Consider the following 20,166-nt stretch of genomic DNA (forward strand, 5'->3'; position numbering starts at 1 on the left):
TGGTTAATCCAGCACTGGGTAGATGGTTAAAGACCTCACTGTGAAATTCGCGAAGCGTCGGCGAGTTATCTCAGGGTACCATAAAATTACAAATTCTTCCCCAAATCAACTCTCGTCGAACCACAGCTCTGGCTAACGCGTTCAGGAAAGACTTGGCCCAAACTTCCATCGCAGCCGACCCCCGCATGGAGGTATGAATAATTGTGGCCATTAAATAAGTAGTTGTGTTCAGCGAGTAGAGACACTTCTGATTTCAGTGCAAATCAATGAGTCCTTTCCTGAGCAAGTACGCTTGGTGTGTCGCCCTACTCTGTTCATTCTTGGAATTGCTCTATGTCGTGTGCAGGTGTGCAAGGTGGGAAATACACCACCCTGGAGTACGAAACACCTGTTTGGTGCTATGTAGGATAACAGTTCCAAGCGTATTCCATCTCCCTACATATTCTCCACAAATTGTGTGTCATGGAAATATCTGACAAGTTATTTCCTGTCATCTCGACCTGTCGACACCTTCAGACTTCATTCAATGGGGGAAAAAGCTATCTACACACCAATGACACCATTGGCCAGTGGGTAAAGGTACGAGGAACGGGAGGGAGTGGGGTTACAAAGCAGTCTTTGTGTAAATTCTGCTGAAGTATTTAAAGCTGTTCTTGTATAAAACGAATATTGTGCCTTCAGCACATGGGTGCAAGTAGCATCATAAAACTGCAAGTTGTGCCATTAATGCCGTGCCCCATACGGGTTAAAGCAGGAATTTAAAATTTGTTCAGGCTGCCGGCGATATCTCACCTACTCTTCATTAAGGACACCCGTGGAGTCTTTACAAGTCCACCAAACAATGTCGGCGGACAGATGCCCACATTAACGTCCATCCGAGGGACGGCACACACACATTGATGAATCACCCTGCCTGTGAAACACCAGGATGACAGTTTACAGTTAGGTTGGGATTCAAACACAGACTAGACAGCTTCGAGGCAAGTGTGGCTACCTCGAGGCCATCCTGCCAGCCCATGATATCCAGTGAACCGCAATCATGGACACCACCCTTTGGAATGTGCACCACATATTGTTACCAAAGACCAGAGAGTACGGTTTATACACTTAATGTGGTATATTTGTTTATTTATTTTTGTACGAAGTCAAAAACAAAATAAAAATGGTGTGAAATGCTGTCTACAATAGCATATTTTATTTTAGATCCCATGGTTGGAGACGGTACAGCCGGCTTGACGTCCTTCTCAGAATGATGGCTCGCCCTCCGATGGACCACTCTCAGATGGCAACGCAGCCGAGCGATGCTTGTTATTAAACCAGACGGCGTAGAGATAAGCAGGCCATTAAACGAGTTATTCCGTTTTTAAAGCTCAAAAAACATTCAAAAAAGTTCCATGGGACGTGCATCAATGGCGGACGGGCAACAAAATACCAGCTTTGATAGATCGGAAGGAGGCCGGAAAAGTGTATGTGCAATAAAAGCTCGCAGATATGATCCTTTCCCATGAGGCAGCCACCTTGAACACCCACGGGTTCATTTTTCAGATGCGATCTTGTCGGATGGAAATGGAAAAGGGCTGCACAGACTGGTTTTCGGTCAGGATTTGGTGATGGATTTCTGCAGGTGGATTCACCAGGTAGCACGTGTGAAAAACAAGAGTGACTCGAGCGGCACTCAGTAGAGCGCATACATCCGCCAGGTTGAACAGTTTACCCACTGAAAGGTTGTATCTAGATCTGGACCTCCAAAATCGAATCAGCTTGTTCTTGTCACCTCCTCAACTCATCCACAACTTTTTGAGATATTCTTGTGTTGAAAGCAAGCTACCTGCTAAGAATTTCAGATAGCTTAAGTTAAAAGAATCCAAAATGACAACACAAACATTGCTGGTACTCAGGCAATTCCCTCAAATGGCTCATTATGGGGTTATCAATATCAAGCAGTGAGAGGTGAAGTGATGGGTGGGTTAGGGGATGGAGAAACGTGCACTCCTGTGGAATGATTTATTTGTGGTCTAAATATTGTTGTGGGAATGACCTATAGGGGCTAACATTGCATCAGATAGTTGAGTTATTTCCCATAGTAAATGTAATAGAGTAAGCATGAGGTAATTTAATCGTGATATTACATGTATAGAAAGATGTCCTCCACCCTCCACAATGTGTGTCTTAAACCACCATCCCTTGAACGTTGACATAGATAAGCGAAGAAGTAATGTTCTTACCTTTGTAATGTGTATTTCTGTGCTTTTTTGGGGAAAACGCCAGGTCATGGGCACTAGTTTGGGAGGGAAAAGCCATGTTCAGTTGACACCAAAATGGAGGAGGGGGGACTACCTGTGTGGCAAGTTGGTGGGAGGTCCCTTGGCCCATCAAATGGGGCCCCTCGGCCAATAGCGGCAGATCGGGGAGGGGCTAAATGCATCACGGTGGTGGGTGGGGGCAAACCTTATAATAGCAGGAGTCGAAATATGCATGTGAAGTAGAAGCTGAAGAACCTCGCTGTGTCCTATATGGGTTGCTGCGCTCTCAGCCATGCCCCACCCAGCCATGCCCACTCCTCATGCCGGCAACTGAAAGGCAAACCAAAGTTTGCCCTTTGCTGTTTCAAACCCTTCCCAGAGTTCCTCCACAGCTGTAAAGACATTCACAAATACCATACACATGAGAATTCCAATGCTACACACCTCCTTAGCTGCTGGACCAGTTTCTGCTAAGGGGCGAGGAGTTGAAGCGGTTTGGGGTGGAGGGGGGGAGGAGTTGTGGAGTAAAGTAACTTGTTGTGTACTGCAGGCACCACAGCCTGAAGCATTCCCACCATCTTGTTTGTGTAAAGGCCCGGTCACACCTTGACGTTTTAGCCAACGTATGCCGATTTTTGAATTTTTTTTCTAAAACGCTGGCACACGTTCAATACGTTATGGGTAAGTTTTGATATCATTGAGAGCACGCTGAAAAACTGCCATACGTCGTTGTACACTGGCTTTAAACGTTGTACTTTTTGGTTGTCCTCAAATTTTTTCACGCTTGAAATTTCACGACGTATGCCGGCGTATGACTCACACGTTCCGCTACGCTGGCCACAAGTTGTATGCACGGTCTGCGATCGTTGACAGACGTCAACACATGCTACTTGTAAGTTAATCACAAGTTGAGACACGCCGAGGTAATGTTTAACGTACCCGAAACTTATTTCTAACCTATGATTAACGTGTTGTTGGCACGTTACGCGATCGTTGCCACACATCGACAGACGTTACTTTTAAGTTACTCATAGGCTGAAAGACATCGGTATAATGGATCGTCCTTGCGTCAGCGTCCACGGCCACGGCCAGGACACTTATTTGCAGCATTCTTCAAACTTTTCTTCGGCATGACGAGGATGTTCACACTTCGATGTCTAGCTGGGCTATGATTCCAATTGTCCATCGGCAGCGTCTATTTAAAATAGTCGAGTTTGAGCGTTTTAACACGTTCAGAAGAAACGCTTCAAATTTCAAAACCCCAGCGTCAAAAAACAAAGGCGAGTGACAGCAATTTAAATCGTTCATTGTAAACAATGAAAATAGCTGAGTGGTACCATTTAAAAGTCGTTGAGTGTAAAAAAATCCAATTGTTGAGCGCAAGCGTCTACTTTCAATAGTGGAGATGCAGCCATTTAAATCGTTGAGTGACAGCCTATGAATAGCAAACCCTACGTCACCGGCAAAGATAAACTGCCGCACGATATGGATAAGTTAGGCTATCGTTGGGCATAGTTTGTGAACGCCGGCTTCACGATAATTATTCGTTGGTATATCGTATCTATAAGTAATCAAAGCGCTCTATGCACATTATTAGTTCATTGTGCATTTGTCCAACTCGTTATGAATAGACCTAAATTGTAAAAACAAGCTATAGCTCATTGTTGAAAAAGCCCCATCAAAAATTAGCTGCGAAGAACTTCGAACAATGGTGAAAAGATGTCTCCTCCCCGTGGACACAAGGACGATCCATCATAACCCACACCATCCCCCTCACACTCACCTACTACTGCCAACATGAACAAACTATACTAGTACTAATACTAATACTGATACTGATACTGCTGACATGGACATCGACTCAAAAAGGACTCGAAAACACTGTTGGGTTCCCCTTTTATGAGCAGCATTTTTATATACCAATTCCCAAAACCGCTGGGAACACGTCTTTATATGGCAGTTGTAAGCTAGAAACACGTTCATTTATTTTTTTGTCGACCGGAAGACGTCATTTGAATACGTCTACATACGTCAATGTGTGTTGGGACTACGTAAAGAATTGGTTCAAAGCACGTCAAACATAAGTTAGAAATAAGTTTCGCGTAAAAAAGACATTACCGCGACGTGTTTCGACTTATGAGTAGCTTATAAGTAGCCTTTGTGGACGTGTGTAAGCGTCCGCATATCGTGTGTAAAACTTATCCCCATCGCATGCGGAACGTGTGTCATACGCCGAGTACGTCGTAAAATTTTGAACATGTTTAAAATTTCTTGACGTACTCTACTTACTACGACGTATGATAGCGTACTTTAGCGTTCTACTCACGTATACCAAACTTACTCATACCGTATTTGACGTGCCCCAACGTTTTAGACACATTTTTCTTAGGTCGGCATACGCTGGCAAGATCGCCAAGGTGTGACCGCGATGTTGACACTTCCATTTCTACGGCAGTTATGATTCGAATCATTGTGCGTCAGCCTTTTAAGAGGCTACGTCACGACATCGTCGGCGATGCGTGCAACGCGCTATGCCTAAGTTAGACTATCGTTGGGCATCGGTTGTGTAGGCCGACAACAGGTTCAGCATTCGTTGGTATAAGTTATCTATAACACAACGAAACGTTCTGTGTCCATTACCAATGCGTTATACATAAGACCAAGTCGCTATGAATACGTCCGAATCTTTAAAAAAAAAAAACATCAAAAGTTCAACGTAAGCCAGCGTTTTACATACATTTTAATACGTTGCCATAGCTGGCTAAAACGTCAAGGTGTGACCGGGCCTTAAGACCTACACCTGCAGTGTATAAAAGATGAAGCCATGGCCTTGCAGGGAATGATTATGGTTGTTGTTGTTGTTGATGATGATGATGAGTATGAGGGAATGTTCCAATGGGTCCCGTGCGACTCGAAATGTGCTATGGATGGCAGGTAACGCCATAAATTGAATCGGTAGTTTCTAAATTAGGTATTTGGGCTCAGCTGACAGCTGGAGCGGGTGACATCCACTGGGGGACGTGGTCAAGTAGATGGGGTTGGATTGGATAAGATAAATTGTCGTTAAGGTAGGCCTGTTTGTTGTGTTTTTGAAAGCCATTCTCTCCCCACCCCAGGACATCAGAGTGAGTTGCAACTAGAGTGAACCTTGCAAGAGCTGAGATTCGTGAGGGTGGGGGAGGAGGGGTTGAGGGGGTTGGGGGGGGCTGTGTTATGTTTGTAGGAGGGGTAGATATTACTTCAGTACAGTTAGAAATGTATACATTTCTAACTGTACTGAAGGGGCTGGATTATTGGACTCTCGCAAGAGGGTGAAAAAGAGTAGAGTTGGTTCGGCGCGGTGAGGCAGTTGACTCGTGTGAGGAGAGTGCGAATCGCATCAGAAGGAGAAGAGTTGGAATAGTCTCATCGAGAGGCAGTTGAGCATTTCCTCAAAGAGGAACGCTTTTGCCTGCCTGCTCCTGTTCATGCCGACTTTGTCATTGCCTGTTCATTCCTTCCCGTGTGCCCATTTTCACATCTCTGCTTAAATGTTCGTCATCCCTGGTTCGTCAAACTGTTTCATCTGCTGCTCACCTGTTCATGTGTGCCTGGTACTATTTGTCGCCATCTTCGTCGGTACACCAAAAGAGCTAAGGCCCCCATCCAGTTCTCGTTTCCCTTTCCTTTCTGTGAACGAGTCTGGTGTGAGGTGCCATAGATTTTATTCCCTTGTATATAATTATTAACCTCCGCCATCGAAGATCGGAGGTTACTGTTTTCACCCCTTTCTGTTTGTTTGTTTGTTTGTTTGTGAACAGTATAACGGAAAAACTCCTTGACGGATTTCGACGAAACTCTGTGAGGGGATTAGGTATGGTCCAAGGATCATGCCATTAGATTTTGGACGTGGTCCAAAATCAAATATGGCCGCTATGGTGGCCATTTTGAAAAAATATTTGAATTTTTTTTTTTTTGCATTTCTACATGTTTTAAGTGATTTCCAACCCCCCCCCCCCCACCCAAAAAGAAATTGTTAGAGAAAAAAAAATTTGCAACTTTTTTTTCAACAAAATTTCGAATTTTTTTGCATTTCTACATGTTATAAGTGATTTCCAACAAAAAATATGCCAAAATTATAATTGCGGCTGATTTTGGAACTTCAGGTGGATATACCCACGTAAAATCAATTTCTGTCTCAAGGAATCTAGTTATGACGAATGAATTGAGTATGTAAAAGTTAAAAGTAAAAGGGAAAGTTGCAAACTATAACTCTGAGCACTGTTGACGTCAAATTGAATGAATAGGATATCAGGTTCACTTGAGTGACCGAGCAGTATTGGCGGCGGAGGATTTGCACTCTACCGAGTGATTGCCCTCTAGTTTATATATTGAATTCCTTTTCTGCCCCCTCTCATTCTGCTGTCATACTCTCCATCAGGGCAATCTTCCCTGGTTGTTTGTTTGGGAATAAATCCCGATAAAAGAGCCAAGTGCCTCGTGTGCCTCTTCATTTCCCACACGTGTGAGCTGCCTCCATTTGGTTGGACTACAGTAAAAGATAATTTCAGGTCATCACAGGATGACCAACAACCAGCACAAGGCGGTCAATATTAATTGACCTGTTAATGCAATATTTATAACCACAAGTTCAAAAAATGGGGTATATTGTAATCGGCTCTGTCAGTCTGTCTCTATCTGTCCATCCGTCTGTCCATCACACGATCTCCTAAACGGTAGTGCAGAAATTCACCAAAGTTGGCAGTTATGATAACCCCATGGCAAGAAGGTATGAGAGCAGTATCATTTTGGCCCTACTCTCTCGGGCTCTGGGGAAAGTGAAAAGGTCAAATACCAAAAAATGCAATGACGGGCACATTTTAAAACACTCTTTGATGAAACTTTATGTAGTATATGCAATCAACATTGCAGGATACATGTGAATTGAAATAATTTTGTTTTTATTTGACTCCCAGTTTATTGTTTTGAATAAAAACCGTAAGACACACAAACCATAAACCACCCCAGTGGGTGGTTGGGGACTTAGGGTCACTCGGGACAAAAAAGATTTTTTTTTTAACTCAACATTTGATTTTGGGTCATTCTTGGTGGAAATTTTTGCCATCTATATCAACTTTGCTTTTGGTGGAAAGCATAGGGATTTGCGATGACGTGACATCGACTTCCCTCCAGTGTGATCTGCTCATGAGTCACAGGCCAGGATGGTGTGCCATCTGCCAGGCACAACCTGCCGATGAGGATCCATGTGGTGATGGCCGGAGTGTCACATGGTTCCCGATACCATTAGCAGTCAAGGGGTTTAAATTTGATTTATTTTCATGCTGTACACTCTCAGACTTTAAAGCTGAACTCGTAACATAACGAGATATCACCTGGTTTTGCTATTTTTATAAATCTGAAGATAGAATCGACGCCATTATCTTTCACTGCACACCGTCCAGGTGCAGTGAAAAGCTGGCAAAGTACTTAAGAAGATTAGCCAGGGAAGCTGAGAGATGTTTGATATGTCAATAAGAGGATAAGACCTTATTTTTACCCTTAAGAATATCTACCATCTTGGGAAGAGGTGTAGAAACCGAAAGTCAAGACTGACACTCTGCTTGAAAAGGGTCAGTGGGAAAAGACAGGTTAAAGGGTCGAAATGCCCTCTACTGCAGATGTAATATGTAGATAATGCCAGATACTACACCAAGGAAATCATTCATGCAGGCTTAAAGCCATTGTTAGAACAACTCATTAAAATCAAGCACCCAGAATTCCCGAAGACACAAAAGACCCCAAGGACCCAAAGTACCTCGAGGACTTAAAAGACCCAAAGACCCTGAGGAGCCAAAATACCCAAAAGACCCCAATGACCCAAAAGACCAAGAGGAACCAAAATAACCTGAGGTCCCAAAAGACCACAAAGACCCAGTTGAACCCAAAGACCAAAAATACTCCAAAGATCCCAAAGACCCTGAAGGCACAACAGATCCTTAAAGACACAAAAGACCTTTAAAGACCCAAAACATCCCAAAGACAAAAAAAACACCTAAGCACCAAAAGACCTGAAAGACCCAAAAGACCACGAGGACCCAAAAAACCATGAGGACCCAAAAGACGCAACAGACCCAACCAGATAATCTGGGACCCATGGAAATGCTGCATCATGTAAAAGGTGACATCAGGTACACAACCTCCCCCCTCCCACCCATACACACAATCCCAAGTCCTCAACCCCCTACCAACTCTGTCCTCTCGCTCTGCCCTACACGTACCACCACACCCAAACTCTGTTCCTCCCTCCCCCTTTCTTGAAATTCTCAAACCCCCTCCCAACCATAATCCTCAACTCCCCCCCTCAAAAAGCTCAAACCCCTCGATTCCAACTCTGTGCCATCTCTGACCTCCTGCCCCCAACCCAACTCTGTCATCCCCTCCCCCTTTCTTCAAGTCCTCGCCTTTCCCAAACCCCTGGTACTCAACCCCCCTCCCAACCCCAAGTCCTCAATCCACCACCACCTCCAAACGACACAATCTCCCTCTTCCAAATACATGAACACACACCCTCCAACTGTGTGTCCTCCCCTCCCCATTTCTTCCCGTTCTTATCAACATTACACAAAGATACACAGGGAAGTTTGGCACATGAAAAGGCCATTCGGCCTATCATGCCTGCGTTGTTACTGTTCCCGTTTGTTTAGAACGATGTTAAAAGTAAATAGAGATGGAACATTAAATTCACAATCATTTCCCCCTTTTCCCCCTTATCCTTACTATCATCCATGGCCCAGTTTGTGTGTCTGTGTGTGTGTTGTTTGTTACGCTACTCCTACAGTTGTGGGCCAATTACATCCAGACTTGCTAAGTAGGATCAGCATGACCCGAATTCGTGTATAGGGGTGTTTTTTTTATCTTTGCCGGTGGTCTTGACGGGAGGGGGAAGGGACGGACGCAAATTCTCCATGAAAATGTGTTTTGTGTTGTTTCGCCTCGAGGTGGGAGAGGGTATTACAAGTCTTCACCATTTACAGTGCAGTATTCCTGTCCCCACGTTTTCCAGTGCAGTGAGGTGTTTTGAATTATAAGCAGTAGGTATGTTTTTACGTCATGCACATAACTTCATGGGTTTTTGGGGTTTTTTGCGTTTTCAGAGCTGTCAGTGGCTTATACTCCACCCAAATAAAGGTATGCGTTGCCAGAATAATGTGTTGCATACTTGGAACAAGATCTCCCATAGGGTGGGTACTCTGCTCGTAAATTTATAATACATCAATTTGCTTTTAAAAACTTTTCTCTAAACTTTATAAAACGCACACAGACATAGCCAAATAAGCTATTGTTAATCTTCATGAAGAACATTGCATAACAGCATCCAAGAAGTGGGTTAATAAATCTTATTCATATATGGCCACAATTATTCCCACATTCTTGTGGGGTTATTGGGCAAAATTTTCCACTAACAGGCTGGCCAGACAAAACATTCGACATAAGTAGTTAGGGAAGGTATTTGGAATTTGTTCAGGGTGTCGGCAAAAGCTCAAAAACTCCTTGCAAAGAAGACCGATGCAAATCTTTTCGATCCACCAACTAATGTCGGCAGACAGGATGCCCATCCAATGGACGACACACACATTGATGAATCAACCTGCCTGTGAAACACAAGAATGACAGTTTATAGCTGGGTCGGAGTTCGAACCCAGGCGAGACAGCTAAGAGAGAAGTTTGCATACCTCTCCGTCTCGGCCATCCTGCCAGCCCCTTGAGAAGATATGGATCAGGAAGTTATTCTTTACAAGCGAATGGAACAGGAAAGCAGAAATAGAACAAAGAAGTAAAAGTAGTAAAAGTAAAAGTAGTAAAAGTTTTTTAGAGTAAAAGAGGTGCGCATTCAAATGAAGATGAGGATCACGAGCCATCAGTGAATGAGGTTTTTTTATTTTTAAACTCTTAATTTATTGTAACATAACTATTGTGCCACTGAAACGTGCCTGTGCATGTAATCCTTCATTCTTTTCTATTCCCATTAAATCTCCCATCTTCCACGGCTTCCCTTTCCCCACAGTTCTGCAATACCTGCTCCATTACTATATTGTCGTTCTCCCCTTTTTCCTCCCACTCTTCTGATTCCTCAACTTTTTTCAACACAATACAATCTCTTGTTTTGCTGCAAGGTGAGGAAGAAAGGCGAATGGATCCTGAATTATTTTGGAATTAACCACGTCGTGGATCATGACATGTTGTCATTCCATGCGAAATATTAACTAGAAAACTTACACCAATTAGAATAAATAAATAAAACTTACGTTACAGGATGACGTGCTTATAATGACGTAAGACACACAAGTGCCGTGTTATGTAAACATTCAACTTTTCTAGGAATCCCAGGATGTTCTTGATATGTCATCAATTATCTATCTAGAATGTTCCATGTTGATTTATGTATTTTATCGAGTTATACCCAACTGCCAACCACAATGTGAGTACAGCATCACACACGGGAGGGATTACAACTCACCTGGCACAGAAACAATCCCAAAGTTGGTTTCCATATCTCACACGAACTTTATTTTCCCAAATTATTTTCCTTCCGGTTTCAGCAGGGAATCGATACATTTTGAAACCCTTCTCTGATCGATTGGTGCATCCACGGCACATTTTACAAAGAATGATGAGCTATCGGTGGAAACAAGATGGCGCCCATGACCCAGGTGACCAGAAATTTGTGGGTCGCTACTCCTTGTATTATGGGACTCCAAACACATTCCCCCGACCTTAAACTTTCTTTCCCTGCTCATTCAGTACATGCTTCGTGGGCATGTACTCCGCAATGAGGACATAATTTAATCAATTAAGCAGATTCTTCTACAGTTCACCTCATTTTATGCCTGGTGTTGGCTTAATGGCTAGAGTGGTGGGCTTGGGATCCCAGGGTCCTGAGTTCAAATCACACTCAGCTGTAGAATTAATACTAGGTGGGGTTGACTCTGCTTGTCATTCTTCCGAGGTCGACAAAATGAGTGTCAGCTTGCTGGTATCCTGTGTCGGAGTGGTGACCCGTCCAGGATTATGTCCAATAGCCAAGGAGACTGCTTAGGCAGCACCAACGCTCTGCACAGAGTATGGTCCTAATGGATGGATGGATGACCTCATTTTATTTCCTTCCCCCCTTCAAGCCATCAAGATAAACTTTACCACAATATTCTATAGTACAGCAGGTACACAAGACAATATACAGTGCATGACACCTTCCCGGAGTAGGCCTTTTAGAATGCGCAAAGCAGGTGTAACGTGCATCGCACACCACGTACATACATACTCACATATGTATACGTACAGAAGGACCTTCATTAGAGAAAGGGACGCATTTGTCATGCATAAACAATGGACACCTGCCTGTCTCGAGAGAGGCACAATTCCCCATCTCAGATGTGCACACAACCGAAGAGACCGCCATTACGCGCACATATGCTAATGGCGTGGGTTCGTTAGTAGGGCTGCGGTGAAAGCTCATTTCATTTTTGCACATTTCTTTCCCAGCAACGAGAGCCTTCCACCGGTGGCCCGTTTGTTCTCATTAGCCGACGGGAGGGCCAAATCCTGGGTGGCCGCGCATCAATAAGTGGTCGCATATCACGTTCGAGCGCAGGTGCTTGAGAGGCGACGGATCCTTAAACAACGCTCTTCCCTCGGACGGCCGAGAATCACTTTCAGTAAATTAAGATCTTCGAGATTTTTACATGGAAGGATACATTTTACCAGAGAGTTTCTGCCCGTGATGAGCGGTTAATCATTTTTTTTTAACTTTTCTTTTCTCCACCTCGAGCATCCCCATGCTCGGTGTACTCTTGCCATATGCAGCGAACATCTCTCTCAGGTTCTGAGGATAAGGAAAAACTCGTTGATGATGGAAGAGGGTTGTGCAAGACTCTCACACAATGAAAAGCAATTTTCAACAACAAAAAACTCCGAATTGCTTGAAGTGAAGATGGCTGTATTTCAAGAAGGGCATTTTACAAAGAGATTCCCAAAAAAGCAATCACGGCATTCCTAAACCAAATATAATCGGTTGGTTGCACTAACTAGTAACTATACATCAGCCACAATATATATATATATATATATATATATATATATATATATATATATATATATATATATATATATATATATATATATATATATATATGATGCGGACAAACTTTTATCACAGTTTACACCAAGGTGATCTGTACTTTTTTTTATGCAGCAGCGCAAGGCTGTGTGGTCGCATCATTGCATGATCAGGGCACAGCTATGCCGCTGATGCAGTGCCCCTGTAGGTTGGGGCAGGAATTTGTTATTTGTTAAGGATGCAGGCGACAGCTTGCCTTCTCTTCGCGAAGGACACCCTGGGACCTTTATCATCCACCAACTCATGTCGGCAGATGGGACGCCCAGTTTAACATCCATCCAAGGTTCAGCGCACACAAATTGATGCCTCGCTCTGCCTGTGAGACACCAGGATGACAGGTCATAGCTGCGTCGAGATTCGAAGTTCGAATCCAGCTGGGCTAGGCGGCTCAGAGGGGAGTGTGCACACCTCAATAGGCCATCGTGCCTGCCCACCACGTTATTAACTCGTATTTATCTGTCTGGCAAACTCATAATGCACGGAAAGTGACCGATGTCCATGTCATCGAACCAGTCAGGAATTCAGGCTTAAATACCATTTCCTAATTGTACTTGTCCATTGTGTACACTCCAATTTTGCATTTGTCCTGCACCGATTTATGTACAAGCTCCCACGATGAGCAGGAGATTGTTGTAGAAAAAGAGATAATTAATTAAAGACGTTGTTTCCCCATCCAAATCGATCCTGCGTAGATCAGGTTTTGGTGCCATGACTCGTCATGGGGAAGGTTGGTCCACAAACCTGACAACTGCCTTCGACAACGCGATGCCACAGCCGCTCCATGAGAGTTCAAGGAATGGGATTTTTTTTTTTTACGAATCTGCCTCATCTTTGGGAAGCCTCCTCGGAATGACATCGAATGTCAGGCCTTGGCTGCAAGACTCGGGCCAGAAATGGTCTCTCCTTTTCGAATTTGACATTCATCGATTGATGGAGCAAGAGTCAGATAATCTGTTTTGAAGTTGTTGTTTTTTACAATTTCTAAGACTTGCAGTAGAGTTGCCATGCAAACAGCTCACATACATGGACATACAGATGAATACACATGACACAACACAAGACAGTTAGACAAAACAAACACAGCCACTGTTCTGTTCTTACGTATGGCAGCTTCGCTACCGGGTAGCTATCATTACTTGGAAGCACAGCTGTGCCCCTCTACCAGTACATTGGTACTCATTTCACCAACCTCGGAAGGATGACAGGCTGAGTCAACCCCATCTAGTGTTAATTCAGTGGCCAACAAGACTCAAACTCAGCAGTCTGGGATCCTATGCCAGCCACCCTAACCATGAAGCCAACACCAGGCTTATCACAACCACTGAGCTTGGGGGAAGTGCTGTCACTTCCCAGGGCAATCTGGGTACCAGCGACGTCACAACAATGACGCCGCCTTTCTCGCTGCACTCAGCTGGGCATTTCCAAAGGAGGAATGTCCTCTTCCAGATTGATGCCAACCTATGAGGATTGCCCATGCTCTGTCCTTTTAAACACTGAACGTCAAGAAAGGAAGCAGCACGCACAATGTTCACCCCGTGCATGAAGCGCAAAGCAGGGTTAACCAATTGGTTCACTTTGTCTGTCTGGCTATAGATGTCAGTCTATGATCGAGGAACTACTTCATTTCAATTGAATGTTGTATTTTCAACACGATCAGAACACAAACATGTAGTTTACAGGAATTTGGCAAATTGTATGGAGTCTTGTCCTGATCACACATGCGAGGAGAGGAATGAGATAATATTTTTACTCTGCCTGACTGCCTGTGAAAAAATAAATGAACATCATTCCAAACAGGTCACTGTTTTTAAGGACGTCATAAAGGACACAAACAACAGGCACGAATAACTATTTTAACACGTTAACATAAGGTGATGAAAAAGACGCCGCAACAACGGTGGTAAACTTCCGAAATAAGTTTTCTTCAACCTTTAAAATATTTATCATATTTCAATTGAATTATATACATGAACACTATAGAACACAAGTCACCTAGTTGGCACTTCCAGTACTTCAGTAAAATATTACACCATCTCGACCAATCAAACCTGGACTATTAAGTGTCTCATTTTATAAAGTCTTTGGTACGACTCGGCCGGTGTTTCAACCACCAACCTCGGATGCTCCGACCATAACACCACCGAATTGCTTCATCTCAGAGAAAAAAAAAAAAAGTTCTTACAAACCTGCAGTGAGTGATCAGGGGGTGGGAAGTTTTTTCTGTTTTGCGTCACCCTGTTCACAAACAAAATATACACTTATTTCAGTTCAATTTACAATGGCATTAAAGTGTTTTCCACCTTCCGGCCTCGTGCTTTGCATTCGGTTTTCTTTAGGCGAGATGTTGTTCTCCCGAAGGGTGACATCACGCGACATGCTGACGCCATGCAATTATGGGAATGGATACAGAACCAAGTAGTTCAATTGGTCCTCGTGTGTCACATGACTGCCCAGATGACGACCATCGTAAACAGGCGGGACTATCTTGTGTATGGAAGGGAGTTAAAGTCTTCTGTTTGACATGAACAAAACACATATATATATATATATATATATATATATATATATATATATATATATATATATATATATATATATATATATATATATATATATACGTTGCAAGCTCTTGGAGATGATGTAGACGTTGTTACATTTGGGTACGGCAGGGTTTTTTTTTACAAAAGAAAAATGAATTTTGAAAAACTAGTGTAAAAATTGTTCCCGGCATTGTAAATGCATCTCAACTCCGCACGTGCTTTAGCTCTAGTAAGCTAGGCTGACCTGATGTTTGGTGGAGGCCTTTTGGTGTAAACTGTGTGTTATACAATGTTGTACGTTCGAGTCGCTGTGCAATTGAGTTCAGCCACTGCAGGTGCAAAGCCTTCGTTGGAACTGCTCTCTGTTTACTAAGCGGAATGCACCATCTTTGCTTTACAGGCCGAAGCCTGACATAGTATGCCTTAGGCCTAATTCTAGGCAGTGATGCTGAGAACGAAATGCACAACTAATTATATAATAAGCGCATGCCTTGTCCTTCGGGCATTGGGCATAATAAAATTAATGAAATGGAATTCATCAAACGGAAACAATAATCATTAAACTAAAATGATGGTTCCTAATCCAGCAGAGCTGTTTCGATGGCTTTGTTTCATCTGCACCTATACTGCTCCGGTGAGAGAAGGCCCACTGTACCAAGCCAGCGTTAGTCCTTTTGAATATTGATGAATGCAAGTTGGTGTGTACCGCAGCAGTGATGGAGGGAGAATCGAGGAAGTGCACCGGAGGGGTTTAGAAATATATGGGGCACCATTTGGCTGAGGATTTAGTGAAAGGTATATAATACTATGGAATAACTACTTTTACAGAGGCCATATAAAATGGTGGATTCGTGACCACCTCTTGCCCCCCCCCCCCATCTCAACATCACCTCTTTCCATTCTCTCCATCTCTCAACTCCCTCTTTCTTTCCTCTCCGACCCAACTTCACATCACATCAATCATCGTACGGGATAGTAGGTATTCCTCTAGATTTCCCAGTATTCACATCATACATTGAGCACAACTTCAACTTTACTGCACAGACTCAAGAGACAAGTAACTTGTAACTTTCTGTTCCACCAGTGCCTATCACGGCTTGTCTTAAAGGCTTCTACTGCCGGTGCTTCCACAACATTTGCAGGGAGGTTGTTCCATTCATTGATCACCATGTGGCTAAAAACAAACAAACTTGGTCCTGCCATCAAGTCTGGATCTCTTCTTGTGCAATTTTAGAGTGTCCTCACGTTGTCGTGCTTTTTGTAGCAGAGAAAGATGTTTGTTGGTACTTGTACTTTCCCATGTTGGAGCTTGTACGCTGTGATCATATCACCCCTGTGGCACCTGTCATACCGCAGGGTGATACGATGTAGTCATCCGCCTCGTGAACCTTCTCAATCCTTTCTCCATCTATTGAGACTTTCCCAAATTTTCTTTCTTATCCCTTTAGCTACTTCCCTCAAGTCCTTCCCTATCTTTTCATTTTTGCACATAGTCTAAGGCTCATTCATGTATGTGCGTGCTGCTAACTGCAGACAGAGACATTAGACAACACTGGAACTGACCAGACAAACGCAGCAGATGAGCTTGGGGGGAGTGGTGCAACTTCCAGGAGCACTCTTGGTCCCAGTGCCGACCACATCTTGTCACGTCGCTTTTCTCTCTCCAGCCAACAGGGCAATCAAGGAGAAATCTCACCCTCACACCTCCCTGGAGTTCAAACACACTAAACTCCCCAATCTGCCAACGTATCTCCAAATTCAATACAAGCAGCGGGGAAACCATTGCAAAGTACTTACTCAATGGAAGCTTCAACGAACATGATGTAACGGCACACCCCACGTCCACCTTGGGATACAAAAAGAATGGGGAGAGTTATAGGCAATTACATAGATAGAAATATAGGATGGAATCGATCGATAAACATACATAAATATGCCAACACCATCAGTGCCTCGCAAGAGACCTGTGTCTGGCATTCCAAATTAGGTTTGTGATGGATGTTGTTCCAGCAGGCCGGCTGCGGGGAGATGAGGACTCATCTCGCCGCCGGGGACAAGTGCTGGTAATGACTCTTCAAAAGGACGAACTCTGGGTTAGAGATTCAGATTCCATATTTTTAGCCACATATACCACATGGACTTTATAAAAGATATTGTGATAACTCGTTTTTTTTTTTTTGATTGCGTAATAAGAATAATGATGCAGGAAAAAAAAGTGCAAAATTGGACATCACTTGACACTTAACGTGACTTTGGTTGGAATTGCTATTGAAACGAGCGACGTGATTAATGTCAAGGAGGTTATTTCAATTCAACACGGAGCCTGGGCATATATATGGTAGTTTAAGGTGTGGATAGGTAGCAGTTTAACTCCAAATCTCACCATTTGGTATATAAACTAGGTCCTTTGGTTGAAGGATGATGAAATTTTGAAGATGTGATGAGAATCAGACTTTCAACTTTTCTCCAATTCAGAAAACCTCTCAAGAACATTGTGGATTCGTAACCCCCATCTCCTCCGTTTACCCCCATCTTCATAACCCCCATCTTCCCCGCTTACACCTGGACTTTATACCAATTTAAAATCAGTTTCACTGCCGATCACACGTTAGCATGAGTGTTAGTTACCTGTGTGCGTGAAGCGAAAAGTGAGGTTAAGCAATTGTTTCACTTTGTCTGCCTGTCTGCATCTACAACCGTCAGTCTATGATCGAGGAACAACTTCATTCCAATTGAGTGTTATATTTTGAACACGAATCGGAAAACAAAGCTGTCATTTGACTGTACTTTGGCTCTGCATTCGTCCTGATCACACATGTGCAGAGAGGAGTGAGATATTCATTGACCGTCTGCCTGTCGAGCAGTCAAACAAAATTGAAAATCATTCCAAACAGAAAGCTTACTGTGTTTTAAGGACGTTATAAAGGACACAAACAACAGGAATGAAGAACTAATGTCATGTGTTAAATAGGGTGGTGTGTAAGATGCTTCATCAATGGCGGTAAACGTCCGAATTTTTTTTCTGATACGACCTTCAAAATCTTTATTTTGTTTCAATTGAATTATGTACTTGAACACTGAAGAACACAAATCGCGTTTTAGAACTTTTTAAATCCTTCCGTTTCACAGTTAGTTAGTTCCCCCCCCCCCGTCCCACTTGGGACATTGGGCAGCCTTGTTGCTGTTTCTGTTAAGTTTTGTCGGTTTTTTTTAACAAGCTCGGGTTGCCAGCCAAACACCCAATCCTCCTCGTTTTTCAAACGGGCTTGATCAAAATATTATGGAATTTTACATTATCTCTACCAATAAAATTTGCCGTCCAAAGACCCCGCACGTCATTTTTAAAAAAAATCAAGACTGTGTGGGGTCAGGTGTTCTCTGAACTCTCCATTTAATTATTTAATGGATTCAAACTGGTATAAAGTAAACCACCGCAGAGAGGCGGTTTCAATCCAGCATGCGATTTTTCAACGGTTTAGATAGAACGTGGTTTAAATTGCACCAGAGCACAAATTTGTGGGAACAATTCGTGACGTCATAGCACAGTGTCCTGTCATTGGTTGGCAAATAAATGGCCGTAACTTGGGAACCGCTTGTCCGATTAACATCAAACCTTGAAAAGGCACATCCGCGGGTCCCCAGTAATATTCCTGGCAAATTTCAATTAGATCGGACCAGTGGTTGTCGAGAAACGGCGATCGCAGACAGACACACAGACAGACAGACACACACAGAGATTGCTGGAATTATAGATAGACTAGTGCATGCCCGCAGGTGCATGCCCGTAGGTGCGTGCAAACAAACAAAAAAAAAACTTTCAAACCGCGTGCCAGAAGCAACAACCACACAGGCCGTTGCTTCGCTCTCACGTGCCCGTACGTGCGTGGCCGTACATACATGGCCGTACGTGGGGAAAAAAAAGAAAAGAACAAATACTTTAAAACCGCTTGCCAGAAACAACCACAGGCCGTTCCTTCGCTCTCGTGTGCCCGTACGTGCGTGGCCGTACGTGCAAAAAATAAAAAGAAAAAACTTTCAAACCGCGAGCCAGAAACAATCACACAGCCGTTCCTTTGCTCTTGCGTGCCTGTACGTGCAAACCCCCCTCCCCTAAAAAAAAAAAAACTTTCAATCCGCGAGCCAGAAACAACAACACAGGCCGTTCCTTCACTCTCGTAAATGATGACTGGATTGGGGCATTGTGTTTATCTATAAATGCGCATAAGAAATCGAGAAATTATTAGAATGCATTAAGTCATCATCTGGAAGTAGTGCATGCCCGTACGGAATGTTCACATGCATTCCACGAATTATCACTTGCATTGAAGTAACACCTGTTGTGATACTTACACACACAGAGTTAATTAAAATCCACATTAAAATCAAGTTTACCTCCCTGTCTTTGCTTGCCATGACATTCGCTGTCATTTACCATTGGCACTCCTACACCACGGTAACTAAGGCACTGATCGATCCCCAACGTAACCGGCACGGCACGTGACGTCATCGTCGGCCGGCCACGCACCAGCCTATGCAGCCACGCCCACGCAGCAACGTGTCCTGTGATTGGTAACTAAATGGCGCATCGGCCACGCCAACGCAGCACATGTCCTGTCATTGGTTGGTAAATTAATGGCCATAACTTGGGAATCACTTGTCCGATTAATATCAAATCTTGAAAAGGCACATCCGCAGGTCGCCAGCAATATAGCTGGCAAGTTTCAATTAGATCGGACCAGTGGTTGTCGGGAAACAGCGGTCACAGACACACAGACACAGACAGACACACACAGACACAGACACAGACACAAAGACCGACACAGACACAGACACAGACACAAAGACAGACACAGACACACACACAGATCGCTGGAATTATAGATAGATGAAATGAGGTCAATGAGATGACAAATGAAGGGGTTGAATCCAGACTGCAGAGCAATGAGTTAGGAAACCCGTCGTTGTGAATCGTTTTTACCACCAAATTGAGATGTATTTCGTTGGCAAGCATGTTTAGTGGAGCTGAATTCCTTAACACTTCCAAAGGCCACAGCGTTTTGACAATTGGAAACAAAAAGAAGTTGTGTACTTTTTTTGATAAATTATTTTCGGAACAATTTTTCTTCAATAAATAAATGATAATAAAAATCGTCTCCATGTACATTGTACACACCTTTATCTCGTTAGCACCTCTTCATAAACATGGCTGAGGAAACGGCGCTTCTTCTTT

The 20,166-nt window shown here is 43.4% G+C and overlaps 1 long non-coding RNA gene across 1 annotated transcript; it reads right to left on the reverse strand.

The window, feature by feature from the left end:
- Nucleotides 1-16,016: 16,016 nt before the first annotated feature.
- LOC147013152 (uncharacterized) lies at nt 16,017-16,784 on the reverse strand. The gene is made up of 3 exons (XR_015051405.1): nt 16,734-16,784; nt 16,500-16,644; nt 16,017-16,278 (listed from the first exon to the last, which is right to left on the reverse strand). It is a non-coding gene; the product is annotated as an uncharacterized LOC147013152 (long non-coding RNA).
- Between the last annotated feature and the right edge of the window lie 3,382 nt (nt 16,785-20,166).

The sequence above is a fragment of the Eptatretus burgeri genome, chromosome 14 (genome assembly GCF_056783735.1).
Source record: "Eptatretus burgeri isolate ZD-2024b chromosome 14, Ebu_testis_v1, whole genome shotgun sequence".
Taxonomy (NCBI): Eukaryota; Metazoa; Chordata; class Myxini; order Myxiniformes; family Myxinidae; genus Eptatretus; species Eptatretus burgeri.